The 23,757-nt window shown below is 44.7% G+C and overlaps 1 protein-coding gene across 5 annotated transcripts in view; it reads left to right on the top strand.

Annotated features, from left to right (window-relative positions):
• The window catches only part of LOC124218071 (uncharacterized), a 196,570-nt gene that overhangs the window by 137,413 nt on the left and 35,400 nt on the right, over window positions 1-23,757 (top strand). The window contains exon 1 of one of the 5 annotated variants that reach the window (XM_069134984.1): window positions 5,942-5,960. The exons of the other annotated variants lie outside the window; for them this stretch is intronic. The gene's annotated coding sequence lies outside the window, so the exon portion shown is untranslated. Of the gene's footprint in view, window positions 1-5,941; window positions 5,961-23,757 lie in introns of those variants that run through there. 5 annotated transcript variants of the gene reach the window in all.

Genomic DNA, 23,757 nt, shown 5'->3' with positions numbered 1-23,757 from the left:
CTTATGCTAGATGGCACTAGACACCGGCTATCGGGTACGTCTGGCGTCGCAGAGAATACATGGGTTCCTGACTTCATCCAATTTTTCGGTATTTCAACCATTCTGTCTTTAGTGAGTTTCGGAATTGCGACCTTTCGAGTCTGGTCAGTCATTATTGATAAACTCGGATTCGTAGATTTTCGACAAAGGCACTAGTCTGACATTTCGAAGTCGACTTTTTGACTCTTCGGTATTTTCGCAATTCAGTATTTTGCCCTTCGTAATCTTGGTCATTCTCAAAAAAATCAAAAAAAAAAAAAATGCCGGTACAAATTTATTTATACATTTTTACGTTCTCAAATCATATTTTCCCTCAAGTCATCTTTTCGTATTTACGGTCTTTCTACGTTTTTAACTGTTGGTAGTTTGACTTTCGGGATTTCTCCCCGTCGACGTTTTGTTCTTTCGCATTGTTGTACCCCATCCTGAAGCCCGGTGTAACAATAATGTTTCATTATGAAGCGAAGCTTTTCAATGACTCTGTGATTAATGCTTCAACGTTGAAAACGATTCAGGGTCACTTGTGTATCAATTTGTGTATACATGATACACATACATATGGTGATCTTGGAGATCACGTGCAATCAGTTACGCGTATGTTAAGTTTTTACTCCAATAGAAACGTGTTTGAACAATTAGATATGTTATCTGTGTTACGAGTGAATTATGAAAGGAATTAAGAAAATGATTTATTGCGTAGGAAAATTACAGTCCGATTACTGTATCACGAATATAAACTTGAATGATTTCATCAAACAACGCGTGTTTATTATCCGAAATAATGGATTATTCGGAATCGAAAAAATTCGTCGTCGGAAAACTGACTTACGAATAATCAGACGAATCATATTCAGCGATACGTATGGTATGCCTGGACGGTAATAGCCATCGGGTAATTTTCAAACCGTTAGATGGATAACTAATGTCAGTAACGATGATAACGATGATGATTTCAGAACCGTAAAAAAAATTTTATTCGCCCTCCGGTAATGTTCGCATAACCGGATCATATAAGACGAGGCTGGTAAATTTTGCTAGGCGTATAAAATTATTCGCTGATGGAATTATAACTATCCTTCGTTAACAATAGATTAACCCCTATAGTTAATGTTGGGCTAGGCAAATGCATTATTGAGAGGGTCTGCCACTGCGCAATTGCATCGTGCGAATAATTTGTAGCCATCTGGTAGTTTGTAGGGTACGCGGCCTAGGTGCCTACTCACCTAGGCGAACCCACCCATTATATTACTACGCCAGGCAAAGTAAATAAAACGCCCGGCCGGTTGTCCCGTGCAATTCTTTCGGGGCTCATTCGAAGCATGACGCTGCTGCGACGGTGGGTGAGCAAAAAGAGGGGCAGTTTATGACGGGGATTTTGAAATTGTGCGGCACGGGTCACGAGGAACCTTCAGAAAGGACAAGGCGAGGCGATTGCGTGCAACGCTTTGCACAAAAGGTGGCAATCGCCGTAAAGTAGCTGGTTTTTAGTGCTTCACTGTCCTTACTTTATCACCGAGGATCACTTGTTTGAGGCGGTCCGCTTGTTCTTTCTTGAAATACTCAAACATGAGTTATTGCCAATTGTGTTCCGAATATCACGATTAATATCTAGTTTTCGGGTTATGGCCCAGGATTTATAATCTAACGACCGTCAATTGTCAGCCTTTGCAAAGATATAACTGATGTAGCTACCGTGTCACGTGAAACCATTCGAGCCAAATACTCGACGGTTTATCTCTGATGTGCTCTGTAATGAATATTTCAGGTTTAACAACCATGAAACTCATATTTTTCTGGTCTTACGCTGCCTTAGAAACACTCGTTGAAATTTATTATCGTCAAATTTTTAACAACTGTTCGAGCCTTCCGATAAAACCTGGTCATATAATATCGAAGTTACGAGTATCGAACACATCGGGATTGAACCTGGACACGGGGTTAGAACCTTTCACCTGCAAGTTCACTCTCTGTTACATCTTCATTTTGTGCACCCGGCCTTCGAAAGCAGAAAGTGCAAATCATGACAGGTGATGGGAGAAAAGAGTGAAACACAAGCCCCGAAAAAAGGGGCCTCACCTGGAGATACTTAACTCCGCGTCTGCGGACCTTTAAAGGGACGACGACGCGTTCCTCCGACTGTGAGTCGGACGTGAAGCGATTGGCGCGAGAGTAAGGATGTAAAAAAACGTGTCAACGCATCCGTAACGTATACGCGAACGATAAAAATTTCTCTGCTGACTGATCACCCTCCGTTTTTAAAGCGGCAGCGAGGTCAAGCATCCGCGACATCTATCGTTTGAGAAATGAAAAGCGACAGCTTATCGTGATGCTTTGAAGCGCGTTTAACAGTCGATGTGCGCTCCCGTTTTCGCGGAAGGGTTTCGGGGGAGTCGGGCTTCGGGATGTGGGCGGGTGGATACGGCTTTGCAATGTTTCATATTCAAGAACCCTCTCAACCCCTCGGTGGCTCTCTAACGGAGAACGAGAGAGCGGCCCCAGCTCGAGGCTAAACACCCTTCCGTCATGCTTCCTTCTCACTTCCTCGCCCTGTTCGACGGTCTGTTCGCCTCGCGAACCTGGCGCTGCTACTCAAATTAAGGGGCATTCACCAAAAATCTACGATGAAAAATTCGATGCTGGAAAATCCGTAGCCGGAGAGGTACGGCCCGAGCTTTGGCGCAGAGCGCTCATCGCCTCGGGGACTCCGAACGATAAGTCGAAAACAGACGGTTTCGGAACGGGATTAAAAATGCCCCGGTCGGAAGCCGGGTGTACGCGCTTTTTCGAGAGCCGAATCGCTCTGCTGCACCCCGCGGGTAGGTATATCGATTCTCTATGGCTGCTGCTTCCTGCTAACTCGATGCTTGGTCACGGGCAAACTTTGTTCTTACCTCTCTGACGCATACTTCTCTCACGATTTTGGGTGCTGATAGTCAGATTTTTTTTTTTTTTTTTAATTCTCTTTTTAGAATACGTGCATTCGCCATATGAGAATGGCTTTTGAATCGGTCTTCCGATACGTGATTCGATCAAGTCAAAGCCATGGAAGCTGTATTTCAGTCGGTGCAGTTGTCACCAAAAAAAGCATTTCCAAAAAATCGCACGGATGATTCTAGATTCCGGACAACCGAATAGAAGCAGGAGAAGAAAGGCGCGAGCGCGTGAAACCGCCGAAGTAAGCGAAGCGTGCTGGAACGTGGAAGTTTATTTCCGTGGTTGCAATAGACGCGACCGAGTGTATTATACGGTCTCTCGTTGCTTACAATGAAGTGAATTAAGCCGGCGGGGGGCAGGCGGTTGCTAAATGAAGAAATAACGTCCGAGAGTGCATCGTCGGCCAGGATTAAGAACCCCCAAGGGCGAGACGAGGCGGGCTGAATTCGTTCGCTCAATGCACCCAGGTGTCCCAACCACTAAATCCCACGGAATCTCTTCTCTCCCCTCGCCGCAGACTTTTCTACGGGCTCCCGCCGACGATCGACTCGGACTAAGTCCTCCGGGTCGTTCTTTGTACATTTTCCGCCCTCCGAAGAGGAGGGCGCAGCTGGCCACTTGCCACTTTCCTCCTTATTCGCGGCCCCGATCGCTCCGCGGCTCGGAGGAATTTCGGCATATCGCGTGACTTGGGAAAAATTGAAATGTAGAGAGTTTCGCATCACTCGAAACTAACGACGTGCTGCCTTTGAAGCTTGGAACGACGCGCTGGTAACGGGGTTAAAAGGCCGGGGCGAGCAAGTCCTCTTACTTTGGTACATACACATTTATACATACATTATATATGTACAACGATAGAGAAAATTAGTATAGGCAGCAATTCGGAGGAATTCTTCCGTGAGTATATATACCACGTACCTACCTTGGGAACCAGGCGGAACTGTCAGAGTGCGACATCTCTTCACTCAACGAACACCGCCAAGTAGCCTTCGGTATGGCCGTATTTAAAGTATGTACATACGCACCTAATGCTCGGGGGAAAAACGACCGTCTGAGAGAAAAAGTAATTACAAAATTGCCTCACTTTTACCTCCTGCCGCAGCTCGCGAAACTTCGGGAAAAGACGAACGAGACGGAAGCTTTACGGTCTTCGGTTCTTTCGCCAGATACATATAGTTGACTCTACTCGGGTCAGTTCAGCTGCGTTCCAGCGGATATTCTAATTTCGAATTCTTTCAAATCCTCAAATCATCTCGTTGCGTCTGCTTTTCGCTCATTCAGTCGAGGTGGGATTATAATTTTCTAGTGAAATTTACGAGGTACAGGATATGTCTGCGAATCTCTCAGAAGTTTTTAATCGATTGTACATTTTTTTTTTTTTCTTTTTTAACCTTCGTAATATCATGCTCAACGAAACTCAGAGGAATAGCGTTATAGTGCATCATTATATTGTGTTAATGATTCTACGAAATGAAGAGCATCGTTTGAGCAATCTGTATAACGAATAAACAATTACAAAATTAATATTATTCCTGAAAAAGTTATGCCAGTTCATTGAAAAAAACAAAACTGAGAATTCCTTGGGAACCTTTTTTTGAAATTTTAGTCTACATTGCGCTCGGTAGACGACGAAAAAGGACAAGAAAATACCGAGGTCAATGTTTTAAAACGACCGCCGCACATTTTAATAAATCAAAAACCAGCTGCAGCAGCACAACCAGCAACAGCGTGTCTATAGGTATAATAAAATTTTCACGTTAGCTTGATTTGTTTCAAGCGCATATTAAATTGCGTCAAGCCAGTTCTGGGTCGTTGATTTTCTCGATTTTCCTCGCAGCGTTTATTTTTCGTCTCCATGCTCGCGGTATATCAGGATTCTAATTCTTCTTCGTCTTCTTCCTTCTTCCCGGCATACAACGTGGGCCATAGTCCAGGCAGCAGGCGGGGGCGATTTCCTCCACCTCTCGCATTTTCCAAGACGAGAGAGAAATAATTAACTGTCTGCCACGAGAAACTCAAGAACGTTTGTTTTACTTAAACCGTTGCTCTCTCCCTCTCACCCTCATCCTCACCCTCCCACTCTCTGTCATTCTTTTTAAACTTCTCTTTCGGTTTTCGTTTTCTTCCCTACCTCCTTTTATTCTGTTTGTCAGAACATCTTCGCTCGCTGTACGCACACCTATAAGTATATACATTTATAAACGAAGGCATGTACCATATAATCTGATATCTTATTAGCCAGGCTACTTGAGATTTATCGCCTTGTTTATTGAATTCCCCCGACGTTCGCTTACACTCTCGCGGTTCTCGTTGAGTCAAACTCGTCGTATAAAATCAGATTCAAATTTGTTATCTCGTTTGAGAGAAAACGACGACCAAACTTTCGTTATATAAGTGCCTGCCGGCGGCGTAATGCGGGAAATAGATAGAAATATAATTCTCTCAGCACTTTAGGATGCTCTTAGAAGATGCTCTCTCTCTCGTCGCTCTTAAAACGGATGGTAAAAATGTTTCCTTCTTCCCTCCGTCTTTATAGCCACGCTGCACCGATCTTAATCCCCCGTCGACCGCTACAGCAGCGCCAAGTCCCAAAGACTGGCGCTCTAAATTTCAATCAACCCGTCACTCGAGCTTTATTAGAGCACTTTCAATTAGGCCGATTGACTCGATTGAACGTTGGACAGATGTCGCTAATGGGTGCCCCGAAATTGAATTAAAATGAGGCAAAATAGAGGATTGAAGAAAAAAAGAGGAAATCGATGCCTTGTACAAAACCGTTGACACTGATCTTTATCGGCTTACGAGTGTACGCGACATTACCGCGTAAAATATGTGCTGCAAATGAGTGTTAATTTCACATTTTTAAAATAAAAATACAGTCGGCTAAAATATTGCTTCTCTTTTCTGTTTCAGGTACGTATAGATGCAGCAAAGCAGATTTGGACCTTCTTTGCGCAACATTTTTTTTATCCGTCACCCAGGAAGCTGTAAGTTTTTCACTCTGATCTTTTTTCTTTAACATATGAAGAGGTACGATTCATCTATCCCCATTTTCAGGCGCACGCTGTGCTACCTAGGTGTAATATTCTTACACGTACCGGTTGCCGTATTGGAAATTGTCGTGCGAAAAGTAAAATTGATCGCGGTATAAGGGTCGTTGCAGTAAATATCCCCTGGGCCAATAAAACCGGTGGACTAAATAAGAAGACTGGTTCTTAATTAAAGTATAAGCCGCTATAAGGCTCTTAATTCTACCAATAAAACGGACGGTCCCCTTTCTTGCGGTAGCAAACTATGGCTGCGGTGTCAACGTTAAAGACGCGAAGCACGCAGACACACCTGAGCCTGTGCAGAAAATAATTAAATAATAAATAGAGCGTACACAGGAAGGAACGGGCGAAGGAAAGGCAAGGATCTTCTTTGAATTATACTTTTACTTTTTATTTTATCATTTTATTTTTAATTTAAAACGAAACTCGGAGACACCTTACCTCGCCGATAATCTCTTCACCCTTTTAATTAAGTATCAACCGGACAAATTATACCGCACACGCTAATTACTCGAAACAAATACCGGAGCACTCCGTACTTCCATTTCATGATAATTCCACGTCGCTACCTCGGTTCCGGACTTCTCTTACACACGAAATTAAATCCAGTCTCGTACAGTTTGGGCTGATTTGTAAAACGGGAAGGCTCGTTTCTACATTTTGTAAATAGATTTTATCCAGTTTAATACAAAGTACGTCGATAAAACGGAAAGGAGTGATGAAACTCAAAAACGTGTTCAACTAATCGCTCCTTATATTTACGTCGAAATCGTGCGCTTGTTTTTCCTTAAAATTTTTCCCTCATCACACGGAATGTTCGTTTAACAAATTCTTCCGTTCCGACGCTGTTTCAATCTTTGATTTGGTCTGGTCACGAAGCGTGAATGCGCTTCGACATCAGGATGTGCCGTTGCAATCGGTGAGATCGTTTAATATGTACATACCTGGGTGAATAGAGCGGGAAAATTTCCTGATCGCAGAGATCAGTGCAGAAGGGGCTGCTGCAGCCCCGGGTAGTTTCGATCTTCCCCAGAGACGATGGTATTCGGTTTATATCTACCTGCCTTGCCGGCCGACTCGAAAGCGCCGGAGCGAGCGACAGCTGGCTAGTTTAGCCCTGCGGGACCGGGAGGTTCGGTTCCGACACCTAAGGGCTCGGAAAACAATCCCTCCATAAAATTAAATAAACATTTCTACGCGCTCTCCTACAGGTGGTGCCCCTGTCTCGCTGCACGCGTTGGTTCCACCCATTATAAATATTCGTCGTACGTGCGTGGCCGACGGTATGCAGAGGGAATGCAGCAGGCGGCAAAACGAAAGACGGAAAGAAGAATTTACAGCTCGCGGCAGGTAGAGTTCGTCGCTTTACACGGGCGTTGATTGTGTTTGGTTAGGTTGAAATCGTCGTTTGACCCTGCAGAGCCCCTCGTTGCACCCTCGAAACCTCTATACCCGATTTTGGTAATGCGATTTAGATAAAAATCTACCACCATTGGTGTGTCCGTAATGCGCGCGTTGTAAGGCATTGCGACGATGACGGCTGCCCGGTGTTTATTCTGCGTATAAAATGCGCCTCTCCGACAATGCGAACGGGATTTGGATTTTGGCTATTTTTGTTGGACGTCGTTCGTTGACGGGACCGACTAGAACGCGGAAGGGGTTGAGAATGCGGCAATTGAATAAACACTTCTCGTCGGATTACGACGTTTCGCATTGTGTCCGACTACTGTAATACCTATCTTGTTTTGTAATATTAACAATGAGAAGATTAAGCCGAGCGAGTTAGCTGCAGCTTCCTCTTCCGGAGCGCTAATTAGTTATTCCGTTCGACTCTCGGCAATTAGTCACGTTTCAATAAATCTTTGCTGCATACAGTGGTTGAGGATGCGAAAAAATGAATCTACGTAAGCTAGATAAATCAGAGAAAAAAGTCAAGCAAGCGTATCGTATACATCGGTTCAAGAAAAAAAAACATTTTATATCAAAGCTGTAGGTAATTAACAACTGACATGAGAATATTGCAACAGTCTGTGAACTGCGTCGAGACTTATTCTACGTTAAAGGGGTAATACGAAGGGGTTTATAAGCTTCTGATCATACCTTCAACCATAATTGTATTCCAGATTTATTTTTATTTCAATTGTACAAACTAAACCGATAATTTACCTGCAAATTAATATGCCGTGTAAAATTATAAAATATCGTACATATTGTATTGAAATAGTCGGACGTTCTTGAACTTCAAACCTGTAATAACTTTTGCAAACATGAATCGTAGTTTTCTGAATCTCGGCATGTAAATTAATGACAGAAGCGTCGATTTCGTGTGTGTTTAGATGAAGTATTTGCTCGTTAAAATGGATCAAGCGGTATACACAGCTTCAAGAACAGGTAGTCATTCCCGTGCAGTTTTCTTAAGTAATCGTCTAATCAGCACCACGTGTATAAGGTACAGCGACCAAGTGACTCTCACCGCTCAATTAGCATCATCATTGTCCTGACCGTCGAACATACGCGAGGCATTGATCCCCGCGCCCTCAGGTCCTCCCACAGTCCCTTTAGATATTATCAAACCGCTGATACCGGGAAGTAGTCGGGCTCTATAAAACCGCCATCTTAATTGAGTCCGTAAGGAAGACACTGCATTGAGTCCACACTCGACGCCCCTCCAGGCTCAATTTCATCACCGGTTAGCGTCGCGTCGTCAGCCCCGAAGGTAGCTAAGAGAGTGTAATGCGGAGAAGAAGGGTGTAAAGGGTGTCGAGGGGCTTGGAGTATGTACCTACTGAAAAGCGGCACGCATATATGTACAGAGGAGGGCGGTGAACGTTGATGATGTCTTTCGATTCGGCATTTCATACTGCGGGCTCACTTCGAAGAAATATTCAGAAGACATCTATGTTTTCAAATATTAGGTGTGTAATGTATGTAATTATATACATATATAAGAGGTATACTATGGAAATGGTGTGCAAATTCATTTTATTAAATTTTTTCAAAATTGATCTGGATTATTCTAGTATCACAGCAACAGTGACTACAGTGACCGCATAGCTAATGTTTTCTATAAACTTGAATTTTCACGTTGACAGCTTCGACACGGAGAATACTCGATCCAACCGTTGTTCGCAACTTTCGTATCCAGGATCGAGTATCCGGATGATGGATCGTCATACTCCTCCTGACAAGCGAGACACTCGGTGCCGAGATCGGTAATCGACGCAACTTCCTTATTTTCAGATTTGTTAAAGCCCCGGAATCCCGAGTTCATCAATTCTCTCCGTTTAACTCTTGGTCATATTTACGTACAGTGTATTAGTGTAAGTTATATCACGTGTGATTGAAAAAACACGATTCACTGGCTGCCTACAAATTGACCTACCGAAAAAATGCCTCCCGTCATCTTTCCGGGTTTCCGTTATTGGCGTTCAGCTCGCGACTCTCTCTCCCTCTCTCTCTCTCTCTCTCTCTCTCTCTGTAGAAACGGGTATGTATACATAGATAATGGGGAATAGAACCCCGGGGGCTGGCGGCGGAGAGAGAGGCGCGATATTCCGAGCCGAACGCGTGAAATATGAAGAATAAACAGAAAGTGTATGCGTGATGTATTGAGACGTCAGTGGCTAGACGTGAGTTTGGCGCAGCGCCTTCTCGCCCGGGTGTTACAAACGACCCGACCTTTCGAAAAAATCGTCGTCCGTTGAAAAATTGCCCGGGTCAAGCAGGACGCATAACTCAGCCGCGGGGACGATGCTCTGAAACATTGCCGAGGATAGAATTTTCTACCGCCGCCCTGCGCTCGTGAGACTTTCTTCGAGGGTTGTTTTCGGTATCGCTCCGCGCTTCGGCTTCTTCGAATGTGGGTTACTGCCTGCGATTACACGTATACCCTATACCTGGAAAGTGGAAAGTGCAAGGGACGCGGATTTCCAGCCTCTAGAACACATTTTAACTGGCCAAGTTTAAGTTTAGATTAAGTACCCTCCTCGCGCTTGCCTCGCGGGACGAAAGTCTTGCCTCGCTTCCACCTGTATATGGGGGTATCAGAATTGTATTTATATGCTAATGTGCATGCCGGGCAGAGGAAGAAGAAGAGGAAAGAGAAGAGAAGAACGAAAACCAGTTCGGGTTAAAGAATTGTCTTCGGTTACTAGCGTCTAATCTTTTGTCGCACAACTTGGACTATTAATTAAGTACGCGAAAACAATTTCATTTATTTATCTTTTTCTCTTTGGCTGTGCACAGCCTGCGTGGCCGTGTGCGACAGTTTTCTCGGATTAAATCTGACCGCGGATGGGAATACTGGAGAGAAAGATTCTGTAAAACGAAATTTGACCTACATGCTCTGCTGTCGAGGCCTCTGCTATAAACTCCTGTCGGTTCTTGGATTGTTATATGCTCGGTTTGAGGAAATGTAACGAGATTCCTAACAACCGTCGCATCTGACAATTTGAGCCGACGTATGATCTACTCTTGATTTCCTCACGAGGTACAAGAAGCTGGAAAACGAATCTAGGTTGACAGAAAATGAATCGAAAAATTGTTCCACCAAACGGATGAAATCGATTCTTTATACGTACTTTGTAACAAAGAAGAATTGAAAAAGGAAACACTAATTCCCCATTAATTCTTTTTCCCCTCCCCAATGTATTCGCGTAAGGACATTGACCTGGTGATATCATCAGGTGTAATTTTCCAGCAAGATTATTTGAAGCAAACAACCAACAAGTGAGCATGGATGAGCGAAACGACGAGGTATTCGGTCGATCAAACTCGCGTAATCCTGGTAAAAACAGGGTATCGAAAAAAAGTGGAAAAGAAGAAGGGGAAAAAAAGAGAAAAATTACTGTACTACACCATCGATCTACGTACGAAAGTACGACGTACTAACAAGCGTATAAAACGAGCAGCTGCACCATCTGCTGTAATATCGTGTCTCGCAGATACATGTATAATATAATATTGTAATACACGTACACGCGAGACAATATTTTCGAGTCTCTCTCTCTCTCTCGAGAGAGAGAGGTGCTCGACGACTAAGTCTCCGACAAACTTAACCGCCCTTCCCCTAAACGGATTGGTTTTCTATAAAAAATATTTAATATTTTCCCGGGACCGAAGTTCCACGCAGCGAACGAATGGAAAATCCGGAACGACCCAACCGCGGCCTGGGGGGGGGGGGGGGGGGGGGGGCGAGCTTACGGAGTTGAGCTTGTTGTGATTGAACAATTTACATTGCACGCTACGTGACGACTGACGTGGATGTATTGTGCATACCCACACTGCGAATGCCTTCAACGAACTTTTCAAATTCTGTGGATGAAATTTTGCCTGTTTCAATTACCGTATATATACACGTGTGTATATTTTATGTGAATATTGCTTAATTACTTTTCGTATAACGATTTTTCAAGTCTGCCCGTATACAATGCTTCTGCTTAGAATATTTCGTGTTTTGTAAAATCCATCATTCCGAATCGACAAGTACTATCAATCGTTCTTCTAGCAAAATATATATGATAAATTGCGGTGTGTAAAGAATTGTTTTTGTAATATTATAGAAATTGAAATAATTCACTGCGAAGAAGAAAGTGCTGTCGTAGGTATACGCTAATATTGTGAGAAACGTAATTTCGTTACTTGAGAAAAAAATAAAGGAGAAACAACGGACCATCACCGAATTTCAATATACCGTTGATTTTTGTCGGGAATTTTCAAGCTTCATTTTCAAGTCGGGATATCTTTCCATATAAACTGACAAGAAGAAAAAGCAGACCTAAAAAATGCTGCGGGGGATCGAGGAGGATCAGTTGGATCTCGGCCTGTACGCCGTCACCCAGAATGGATGAATATCTCTAAAAGTCTACCATCGTGCACACAGCTCTGGAGTCGTTTGCGCCGGATACTTTTATCGATATCGTATACTCCGTCAGTGACCAGGAGGACGATGGAGTTGAAACCCTAAGCTCATTCGCTCGGAGGACTGTAACCAGGATTGATTCGCTTCAAAATTCCCTGCCTTACCTGTAAAAATTCGCAACGGTTAGCCAAGTGAAGGTGTACCTAAATTAGTATTTATACAATCTTACCGCGATTATCCTCACATGTGATTTAATCCGTCCAAATGATATGCAGCGTACGGTGGTGTAATTGAGCTTTCATTTTGGCTCGCTCTTGAGTTACGACGATCACCGGTTAGTCAAACTGTAATCGAGATAGTTTTCTTGTCTACGATAAAACTCGAAAGAATCGTCGAATATGCCTTTTTCAAAGTGCACAATCAGGTAGCTAGCTCGCGTACCCCCTTAACGAAGACATTTGTTTTCAGAGGTTAGGAACAGTCGGAGGAAGAGCTGCGCTGCCGCGGCGCGGTAACGAATTGCGTACACCAACCGCACGTGACAAATTACTAAACGTAGATTATTTCGCGCTTATGTACAGTTAATAGGAAGATATAAATCTCGTCGTGCGAGTTGCGAATCTGCGTCTCGCACTGCGACGATATACCTATATTGGTACCGACCTGCCCTCCTTATACATACCTCTCTGGTCGTTATTCTCTCGGGATATTGTGAACAATCGGTTTTCCTTCTTTTGCTTCTTCTGCTTCTTCTGCTGTCACAGCACCTCCATTCTCCTCCCTCCGTATCCTTTTTCTCTTCCGGAAATAAAGGAGGAGGAGGAGACAATTAAAATATTATATTACTACCGTTATTGTTATTGCTATTATTGCGGTTGCTCTTTATGCCATAGTCGTCGTCCTCGTCGTTGTTGTTGCTGTTGCTGTTGTTGTTGTTGTTATTATTATTTTTCATTCCTGGTTTCGTTGGGGGTGATTCGCGTACCCGGCGCGTGGTACCCACGTCTTGAAACGTGCGAACGCGATCGCGTGCAGTGGACCGAGAAGCGACAGGAGCCCCTTGCTTGCACCCCGCGAACGAACAATGCGCGGCTTAGGCAACCCCTAAAAGCATTGTTGAACGCCACTCGAACGATTGTTTCGTTTCGTGGATTCGTGTATACGTCTCGTTGAATTATTTCGCTTGGAATTATTTCAACGCCGCCAACGCCATCCACGCAGAGAACCGATTTTCCAAATTAATCCCTGACGCGTCGAGCGTCTCCCGCTCGCAAACCTTTGACTTTGCAACGAAACTTTTTTTAATACAATAAATCCGGCGTCGAGATCGAATGAAAAAATTACGAATCTGGAAAGTAATAAAACAAAGAGTCAAAAACTCCCGAGTCGAGTCTGTTAAGGTGAATTTAATCGGAACGGTATCTCTTCAACATTGCAAACAATTTCAATCCTGTGAATTTCATCTAAATTTTATACATTCTGGCAGGATGAAAATTAAATCTATCGAAATTGATATAACGCAGTTTTAAATTTTTTCAATTTTTCTCTCAGAATAACAAGGAAATACTCTTTAAACAAAATTCAACCGAACCAACTTCTAGTTTTCTTCATTTATTTGTCGTGCTGTAAGCCTGACGTATCGTCAATCAAGCTTTCAGCTCATTCTGGACCATTCTTATTTTTATCGCGAGTCAGAGCGGTAGAACCTCGGTGTGATTAACACTGCAATCGTATTTCGATACGACGGTGTTGCCCTCGCACCGGTTATAGATAAATTATCATCTCGAGACCTCCGGATCGCGGTCTTAAGTTTCGTTAATTTACGCCGCGGTCATTGTGCGGGAAAAAAATAAATATAAATTGGACACTAAACGCTGGCGACGTAGCTGTAAACAGAGTTAATCAGTGAAAATATTGGATGACAGCGGGGCAAATAAGCCGCGGCATTAGTTAGCCGGACTAAAAATAACGCGGTGCATCGCTATACGGCAGATAGGTGTTGTGGACTCCGAGTGAGAGGGCGAGATATTTCTCCGTCCTCTTCGCCGTTCCGTTCTCGAAACAGCGTTCTAAGTGCTTTCCTGCCCGACATACGCGCCGTGGAGGTATAAGAAGGCAGTGTAGCCCGAGACTGTCGAGCGTAAGCTTAGGCGAGATCTCGAATTGTGAAGATCCCGAGGATTACGAAGAGGAAATGGGTTGTTTGTCCCGTGTCATAAACGGGATCAGGGCACAGTGGTATTTTTATATCACGAAAGATCGCGGAGACGAAGAAGAGCGACGAACGTTGTGCTTAATTATCCTGTATTATACGTACGTACGTATACCGTAACGAAATGAACAGCGGATACTGGAAAATCGTATGAAATGGTAAAAACAAAATGAAAAAGCAGGCGTTGCTTTGGACTAAATTGCTCGGGTGCGCCTGTATCTATACACCTTATATACCGACCAACTGACTGACACACTCGGTTCTTCTTTTTCCAGAATTACCTCTGTACGCCGCGCAGTCAGCCCTCGGCTAATTTATTATAATTGGGAAGGGGAGGGAAAAATATATATACGCTGTGTACGTTGAAACAAAAAGCGAGGTGAATGGAAGGAGGAAGAAAAAAAAAGTCGAGAAATATGGGGTAACACGGTTGTGTCGACTGTCTATAGACAACGCAGAGGATTTCAGTGTGAAACCAGGAGCCGACGGTTGCGGGGGACGACGATAGATTACCGAGTAAGGAAATAATCGCTTTTATCTCAGTCTTCCGGCCCGGTATCTTTTTTGCTTCTTGTTTCTTTTTTTTTTTTTCTTCTTCTTCTTTTAATTTTCAACCGGAAGCACAAACCGCCCCTAATTAAGGGGTAAACGTCTCATTGTCCGCTGCAGGGTATCTGGGATGACGCGCACCCTTACAGTCATCGATGCGAAACACGGTGAAATTGCGTGGGATTGTCTGCCTGTGTAGCAAGGATACGAAAAAATGTACACACCTACATTGCTACTGCATGGAATACGATATTATAATTGTGTATGTTTCTACACAATTCTAAAAAGTGAGAAAAGGTTTGAAACGAGGTCTAATACTTCGATAAGATCTACCGAGGAATTCTGGTCAACGTCATTTGTACAAACAGGAGATGAACCGCATTGTGCTGTAGCAAATGTTGAAATCACACCTGAAGGATTCGCCAAAGATGCTTATGCTGAATTCGCGCGATTGGTTGACGCGATTTGTCTTCCAGGTTCTTCTTTTGCGCATGAAAAATCAGCCTCTCTATGCGAAGCGTGCGACAATAGCCGCTTAACTTTTCACCTGTAGCAAGTGTACCATGAATCTTTGAAGTTGTGAATATTCGCAATTTTCTAACACCTGCAGTGAGATAATGAACAGCGAAACCGGTTCATCCTTGGAAATCCTTGAGTAATTTTTTATGAGTGTAAAAATGCGTGTGACAAATGTCCAAGATTGATTAGCATCTGAATCTTAAGTGTATATGCGTATGTGTTGAACTGTGATGAGTAAATGGGATTAGAAATTCATTTGAAATGATTTATCGTTTTGATAAATTCTTTGGAACACAGCACGTGCAATGTATGCTGATCAAAAAAAAGTTGGTGATAGTGAAAGCACGGTATTCTTTAATCTAACCTAGGCTGGCCTAGAACTGGCTGGCGGATCGACGTACTGTAACTACATCGGGTAATTATGGTCTAACGATAATTTGGAAGGGAGGGGGGCAAAGAAAAGAAAGCTGGCTGGGTGAAATCTGGTAGACCGAGTAATTGGCGGAGTGGGTCGGGGATTGATGGATTCATCAAGAGGGGTAGTTTTCGGCCAGATCGGGCCGGTAACAATGTTCTTGTCGAGTCGAGTTGAGTCCATCAGCCATAGATCATGTGCCTGGTAAATAATATCGCGGACGAAAGAAGAAGAAAGGAAGGTAGCTGATGGAATTGTTCGCGCGATCCAAGGAGGAATTGAGTCAGCGCTTAAGGGACAAACACACCGTTGCGTCGTCTTCGGAACAGGAAGAAGAAGAGGAAGAAGGAGAAGTGGAAGCAAAGAAGAAGTATAGAAGAAGAAGAAGCGAAATCATGAGGAGAACGGAAGGAGGAGAATTTCGTATTTACGGAACACCTCGGAAAGTTTAGCCAACGCATTCGAGTTTAACACAAAAGTAAGCTGGCACCAAGTTCCCCCGAAGAGGGTGAAGCGAGGCGGCAGCCTCTTTAACCTAACCTAAGCGTGTCTCTCGTCTGGTAAACTTCCGTCTCGTCTCGTCGGTACTCTTCCCTCATTTCATCCTAACTCCGCTCCGTTCCTCTCCTCTCCTCTCTTTCTCCTCTCTTCCTTCCGACAGTTTCTGAACCCCCTTCCGTGAACCGATACAGCCAGTGAAATGTAGTGGAACGCGGGCGACAGTATTACCTAGCAATATCTCAGGATTTATTCGTAGCTACACAAGCCGCCCGTGCCCGCCGAGAGGAGAAGGGAGGGGTGAATTTTAAACCGGTAAAACGATAACGTCACCTACTAGAACGAATGGCTCTTTGCGTTTCTTCTGTGTAGCGCGAAGTCCACCCCCGTATACCCACCAACGTGTGAAAAGGAACAATGACAATGGAACGATTTTTTTGATTTTTTGGCGACAAGACTAAAATATGTAGAATTTGAACCAAGATAGCCGTAGCTACCTGCATACTCATGACGAATAGATTTCTTCAAAATTCAAGTTATTAATTGTTCGTGAAGTCATGAAGCTTATGCTATGTACGACGGAGTATCAAAATTTTAGCGTTCTAGATTCTCATTGAGAATTAACGATTTCCCTTTAAACTTCGATACATGTTTGGCCATAAATTACATTTAACCTCACCACAATCTCCTTGCGAAAAATACAGTCACACGCAATACAACTACGAGAAATCAATTCTTATGAAAGAGTAGACTTATAGAATGATCCGTAAAGAGCATTTTACAATCTGTAGATGCGTTTGAATGTCATTCATCAAAATCCCCTTGGAACGAAGCACGTCATTGACGGAGAAAATTCACCTCGCAACGGTTCGCATGCAGCATTATGCTTGCAATTGCTTCCACTCGCGAATGCACCGCGGACAGCTTCCTTAACGGGGTGCAAACCTTGTTTTCTTACTAGTGTAAATCCTCCTCTCCCTACCTCTTCTATACGCCTTGCGGACGCTTAAACACATTCGCGCCGTGTAGCAACAATGGCGCATGTGGAAGTGCAGGGCAGGCGGTGTCTCTGTGCCTTCGTTGGAAAGTCGAGTTCCTTCTGTGTGTACCTACTCTCGCGATTCCGTAGTCGTCGTCGTCGTCGTCGTCGTCGTCGTCATCCCGTGGGTGCACCGGGCTTTTGTTTTCGATCCACTTTGCTGCCAACATGGCGACGACGACGTGGTGGATGCCTTTTGTTTCATCCCGGAATGAATGACAAAAGCAAAAGGGATAATATTTCTCATTGTCTCTCAGTCTCGCCCACTGCAACGAAGCTGCCGCTTCTTACGCCCTTTGCGTTTCGTTTTCGAGCTTGCAGTACAATCGAGAATACCGAGTGGAGAAGAAACAGAGGAGGAGGAGGAGGAGGAGGAGGAGGAGCAGCAGCAACTGGAGATGGAGGTGAAGGTGGAGTGAAAGGAAAAACAGAGCCAGCGGTAACTCGAAGAGCGTAATGTGTTTACTTGTTTTTAATTTTCACAAGTAAGGGGCGGGGTGGGGGGGATGGGAGGGGGGGAGGTACTTTATCGCCGCTTAAGCTTTTTACCTCCGGTTTCTTACATTTTTCTTTCTTCGTTCCGCTGAAAGAGGAGCAACGAAACTTGGTTCTCTCTTCCGCGCGACTTCTTCGCTACTGTCTTCTTTGCTCGGAGAATACCTTGTTAAATACCTGCTGCCCCTGCTGTACGATGTATATCTACCCGGAATTTTGGGGGGATGTTCGCCCGTCCGAACATACCTAGTTAACAAACGATGAGCACGATATCGCGGGCTCGTTAAGTGAAGGAAAAAATATCACCCCGCTGAGAGAGAGGAAATTTTTCTTTCTTTGCCTCGTTTTCTTTTTTGTACGTATTCGTTTCTGGAAGTCGGCCAAGTCCCTACGGGAATCAAACGGCACTGTCTATATATATTGCTCGATATAAGCCGTTTGCTAAGCTTTTAATGCGTATGACAGAAATATAGAGGAATATCGTGGATGTTCTGTTTTGATCGCAAATGTCAAATGGTGATATAGGCTTGCGCACGTTGATAACTTGAGTGGTTTCTTCTTGTTGTCAGGGTTCGTTGATTTGAACTAAAGTAGAAGTGATTTTCTGTTCCTATTCTGTTCCCTCGATGGGTCTGCCAGTGCTGAATTTTTGTCAATTCCTGGCACGCTTGAGAACATCACGGCTATTTGTTCGAAATAGTTGTTGTGGGTGTATTTCCATTTTTGAATATCTCTAAAGCAAAACACGCATTCTGTGGAAACATAGTAGAGAGAATATAGTGGGACATAACTCTGGTAAGCCTGTGCCTAAGTCTCCGGGCGTCAATTCGAATACGAGAGTTGGTTGAGCATACGTCATATATTCTTCTTTCCAAGATTTACGAGGACAGTATCGAGGAGCTTATCAAATCCTATTTTTTCCACGTCGCAAAGCCTTAGATCCACAATAAATCACAATATTTCCGTCGGATGATACGAAAGAATGACGTAGAGAAACCACCACCGCCTCCTTGGCAAGCCACCGCTTTCTAGCTTCCCCGACATCCCGAGCAGCTGAGGCAAACTCTCGCCTACACCAAGGAGGAACGTCTTCGCGGCGTGCATCGTCGAGACGACAATGACGTCGTTCAACGACAACTGATCCCGGCCGATCAATTCCGCATGCAAAGGCATCCAACAACCCGGCATAGTCGTGACAAAAAATAATCGAATGTCTGCCGGGAACGGGAAGACGGGGAAAAAACAATTGAAAACGGCACCGTTGCAGCTGGGATCTGGCGCTGCGAGAACTCGCTTCGGGATTACGTTCACGGAGTCCTGCAGAGGGGGCAGGGGTGGCTCTCCTCCTCGTCCTGGAAGGATTCCTCTCCGCCCCAACCGCCTCTCTTCACCCTCGCCTTCCTTACACGTGGGCACGAGTGTTCGATCGCTCGTCGTCGTTGGGTCGCTGGGGCTTGCGGAATTTCGTGGGGTGCATGCCAATATCGCCACCGTTTTCCGATATCCCGTGTTTCAATAAACACCAAAGTACCATTTTCCACGAGGCTCCTGTTTGCCTCAACGACCGTTCATCCAGTATGGTGACCTCTAGTACCGCTCGCTCTTCTTATAAGTCCCCGGAAACTCGAGGAGTTTCTCTCCGTACGTGACGCGGCGGTTATTTTTAATCCCGCAGAGTTACGTTAAACTCGGGTCATCCTGGTGGTATCGAGAAATCCAATAAATCCAATATGTCGTCACGTCAAGTTACAAATCAGGGTGTCGAAGTCAATCGGATCATTAATCTTCCAGGTGAAATCCGCCTTTCACGATCAGTCGAGTGCTTCACTCTGTACTTTGATCGGCTCTTGCTTAATTCCTGGCATAGGGCACTTGAAGTGCTCGTTTAACGTTGTTAATTAAAATACGAAACTCCTTAACCTCTCTAACCGTGAACTTGGACTGACCGGTATAACATCTACACCTGCTGCTAGTAGGCGTATTAGACGCGCTTTCATCTGAACATGTCGTGCGCACCGTTCGTATCCGTCTTCAAATAGCAGTTCATATGAGCTTTTAGCATGGCAGAAATAAAAAAATATATGAAATATAAAAATAAAAGAAGCCACAAAAAAGAATTTTAAGAAGCTCCCCTTGGCTCGACGAGGCTCGTACTCTCTAGAGGCACTCACCGGAGTCGAAGAGGGAGGAAAAGTAGCGGCGGAAAAACTCGCCTCGTACCTTTCAGAGTTCTACCAGGCCTGTCAAGTCTCGCCTGCAATCGGGGCGAGTGTATCCATGCTGATGTATAGTCGAAGCTGCGTAGAATCATTCAAAAATCACGCCAAAACTCGAAGGGGCACGAGAAACTCCTTATGGAAAGTATGAATCGAAATAGTCTGATAAATTCCCAGAATTCATCCAGAATACGAAGAATTTACGGATCATACGAAAGTGTGCCATAGGTATATACCGTTACTTTCTGATTCTGTGCATACTATACAAATCAAAAATGGAGATTGCTTTCAAAACAACCCAATTGTTTCGTCTTTCATCTTTCGCGAATCGACGAGGGTGGGTAATGCATATCCAGCTGTGGCTGGTGAAATTCCACGTTCTGTAGTTGCGTAATTCGGGGAGCCAGATGCTCTGCCCAGCAAAAGATCAACGTACACTACTTTGAAGAGCTGCGCTGCAATGTTATGAGATTCTCTCGTCTCTCACTTTCCGTCCCTGGAGAGTCAAAAGTCACTTTGCTTCAGTCCACATCCAAAAAGGAGATACACGAAATAGCGAAAGTAGATATACCACGACCGCGGGAATGTCTGGAAGAGGATTTTGTTTTTCGGCCGGTTTCAAACCTGGTCGATGAAATTCAATCCAATGGCAGCGATTCGTCTAGTCATCGATTATCTGGAAACCCTGTTGAGTAACCTCATTGATAATTAAACATTGTAGACATCGGTGATTGCAAGCTATTTTAAACCGTCCACATTTCAGACGTGGTCGATTATTCATTTGTATGGAGGAGCTTCTAACTACTAATTCTTCAAATTGACGCTGGTCATCAAAAAGCTCATGTAACCGGAATGTCGTATACAGTTGAGTATTCACCCTGAATATGTTTACTAAGTCTGCAAGGAAGCCTGTTTGGGATTTGATACCAACATGCCGGCCTAATCTGTCCACCGAATAACTCGTGCTGATTTTTATTTTGATAAATGAGCATCATTAACGAACTGCCACTACACATCTAACAATACATTTCCATTCTTTCGATCTATCATCTCTGCTTTCCGAAGCCCAATTACACGTCGAATTCTCGGCTCGAGATAATTACAACGGGAACACGGTTCTGGTTGGAGTCACACTTTTCGCGAGGGAGGCACTCGTGCGTTCCATCATAGGCGCCAGGGAGGAAATCAGTCGCGAGGAGCGGACGGAGGCTGGTTTAGGAAGCGACCACTTAGCAGCACGTGTTGCCGAAAACCGAGTCAAGGCAGCGAGCGGGGCTGAAGTAAGTTTTTCCTGGATCTCTTTTACCCCCTTTTTCTCGTTCCCTCTACCAGGGTTCGAGACCCTTCCGGAATGGCAAAGTTCCTTCGATACGGTCCCGTTTGTTCTTTGTATCAGGTGGGGGAGGGTAGGAAGGGAAACCCCTTTCCTATAGTTTTCTTTCCGAGTTCTCCTTGAGCCGGAGAGTCACTTCCCGGCTACCTTATACCTGCACCAGGGACTTTTCCCCTGGGACCATATTGCCCTTTGAGAATACCTTCCGCGGAGTTCCGACGTCGCTTATTCTCGCGAGATGGCCTCTGATATCGATTTCTGCAGAACCGAATCGCAAACACTACCGCCAAAGCCATATTTCTCATCAGTATCGACCCTGCCGCTGGCCATCAACGACGATTGCAAACTCTCCACTCGTTCCGCGCCCGCTGCGACGAGAACGAAGGAATGAAGAAAACTCTACGATGCGGATAATGCGAGGAACAGAGCAATTGTGTTCGTGCGAGTCGAGTGCAGCGCTTGTTTCGGTGGGCACTTATCAGTGCGGGAACCAAGGGATGGACCGGTGTTCGGGGGCATCTGCGCCGGACATTCGGCTTAATTACGCTCGCAACAGACGAGGCAGCGACGGTGGGTCGCAAGCCGGAAGAGCTGGACGGGTTGCGCCTAATTGACGTCAACCTCCCGTTGTCTACCACCGAACCGTCCAGGTCCAATAACTTTTTAAAAAGGATGAAAGCTCGAAAAGTAATTAAGTTTGGAGCGGATGGAGCTGAGGCAATTCCTCGCGCAGGCAGGACGAAACCGGTCAACTATAATCCGTTGGTATAACTCAATTCCGCGGTGAGGCAACGTACACTCGCAACGGGCGACGGGCTTGCGGAGATAAGTGCCGCGGGTGCAAGAAGAACCGAGCACCTCGTGTAACGCCTCTGCTCCAACCCCCAGTGATATCTCGAACTTGTCGCCCGATTAGGCCCGTTTCACAGGCTCCGTTCCGAGTTCCAACACGCGACGGTTCGCCAACGCCATATGCATTATTCCGAGAACAGTGAACGCCCAAGTATGCCGTAGTTCGAGATACTTTTAACCGTACCTTTGGTATGCGTCTCAACACTCCTACTTCTCATTTCTCATTTATTTCTTCCCAACGTTTTACAACTCTGCGGTTTCACTGAAACACCGTACAGAGGGACTTTCAAACAAAAAGCTACGACTTCTTCCTCTAACAAAGGCAAGTTTTTGAAAGTCTGAGATTCGAATGAAATTCTAAATTGTCCAGGTACTCCAGACAGATTAGTGTTGTGATCTTGTTCTACAGTGAATACTAAACATAATACGGAAAGCGTCGGTCGAAGTATAAGCTTCGATATGAAACGAACGTCGCAGCGATCCGTAGCAAATTTTTAATCCACTTTTTTTATTCTATTTTTCATTTCACTACAGTGTTTGAAAAACAACAAGGGAACTGCTGCTGCTGACAATAGCGTTTTCTCTCTAGGGAGCGAGCGAAACTTTGGGATTTATTTGTAAACAGCTGTTTAATTGCGTGGAAATCCTGCTTCAAGCTTTTTCCCCTACCAAAGTGTGTATGTGCTCGGTACGTGGTGCGTGAACTGCTTCGGGTGCACCATGCGTGCAGCGAGACTAAACGCGCATACGTATAAGTAAGCCGCTCGGCTGGCCAACCGTTAGATAGATGAACCGTTCAATTTACAGGTCAGAATAATTTTTTTGTCGGCTTTTTTCAGCTTGTTTTTCTCGTCCTCCTCCTTCCTCTGCTTTACTAAAAAAACTGTATTTCCACTCTAGTTCGCTACCTCATTTCTGGAACGGTTTTCACACCTGGGTACAGAGACTGACACTTGGAAAAGTATCGTTCTCTGCTCACGATGATGAATTTCTTTTACAATTCAAAGAGGCAATTATAAATTATATCGAAACATTTTTACACCGCAACGCGAAACTTATTTATTAGACCGCGAGCGTGTTAAACTGGGGGCGTGTGGGACTGGAAATAAAGAAGACTTCAATCGAACATTACAGAAGCAATTTTCCGCCCGTACAAAGGATTAGAGGAGATTGGGAAGGACTATCCAAGGAATTGGCAACCCCACCGCGTAAACAGATTTATCGTATTGAATCTAATTTGCTCTGCGGAAAGTAACGAACGGTATGACCTTTAATCACTTCCATTGATTCACCGATTTCCATTGATTAGTGTTAATCAGCGACACCCGCGAGGCATCCGCAAAGCAGTCGATCCACCGGGTAGCTTTTCGCCTTCCGGGCTTTGTTTCTAATTTTGCCCACGAACTTCTCTGATCCGGAGCATCAATCTCGATCAGTCTCGAGTTTTCTGGCCTCGAGTATTGGCGGCGGCGGTGGGCGGGCGGATAGCGAAGGCTACGAACTAACCTGAATTCACCAAAACACGTCAAACACCTCGTCTGGCAGAGGTGTCGATAAACTTCTGAATGATGAATCGCCCTGGAGGTTCCGCGTTCGAGCGTTCCATTTTGTTCGGATGACTTGCTACTGCGGTACTCTTTCGAAAAATTTCCAATCTCGTCAAGCTTCTGTTGTCAACGTTGCGTCCATTATTTTCCGAAGTAATTCGATTCCCCGCTCAGTGTCGACGGACGTTTTTCCTCGACG

This window comes from Neodiprion pinetum, chromosome 4 (assembly GCF_021155775.2).
Source record: "Neodiprion pinetum isolate iyNeoPine1 chromosome 4, iyNeoPine1.2, whole genome shotgun sequence".
Lineage (NCBI taxonomy): Eukaryota > Metazoa > Arthropoda > Insecta > Hymenoptera > Diprionidae > Neodiprion > Neodiprion pinetum.
This window is presented reverse-complemented; position numbering and strand designations above follow the sequence as displayed.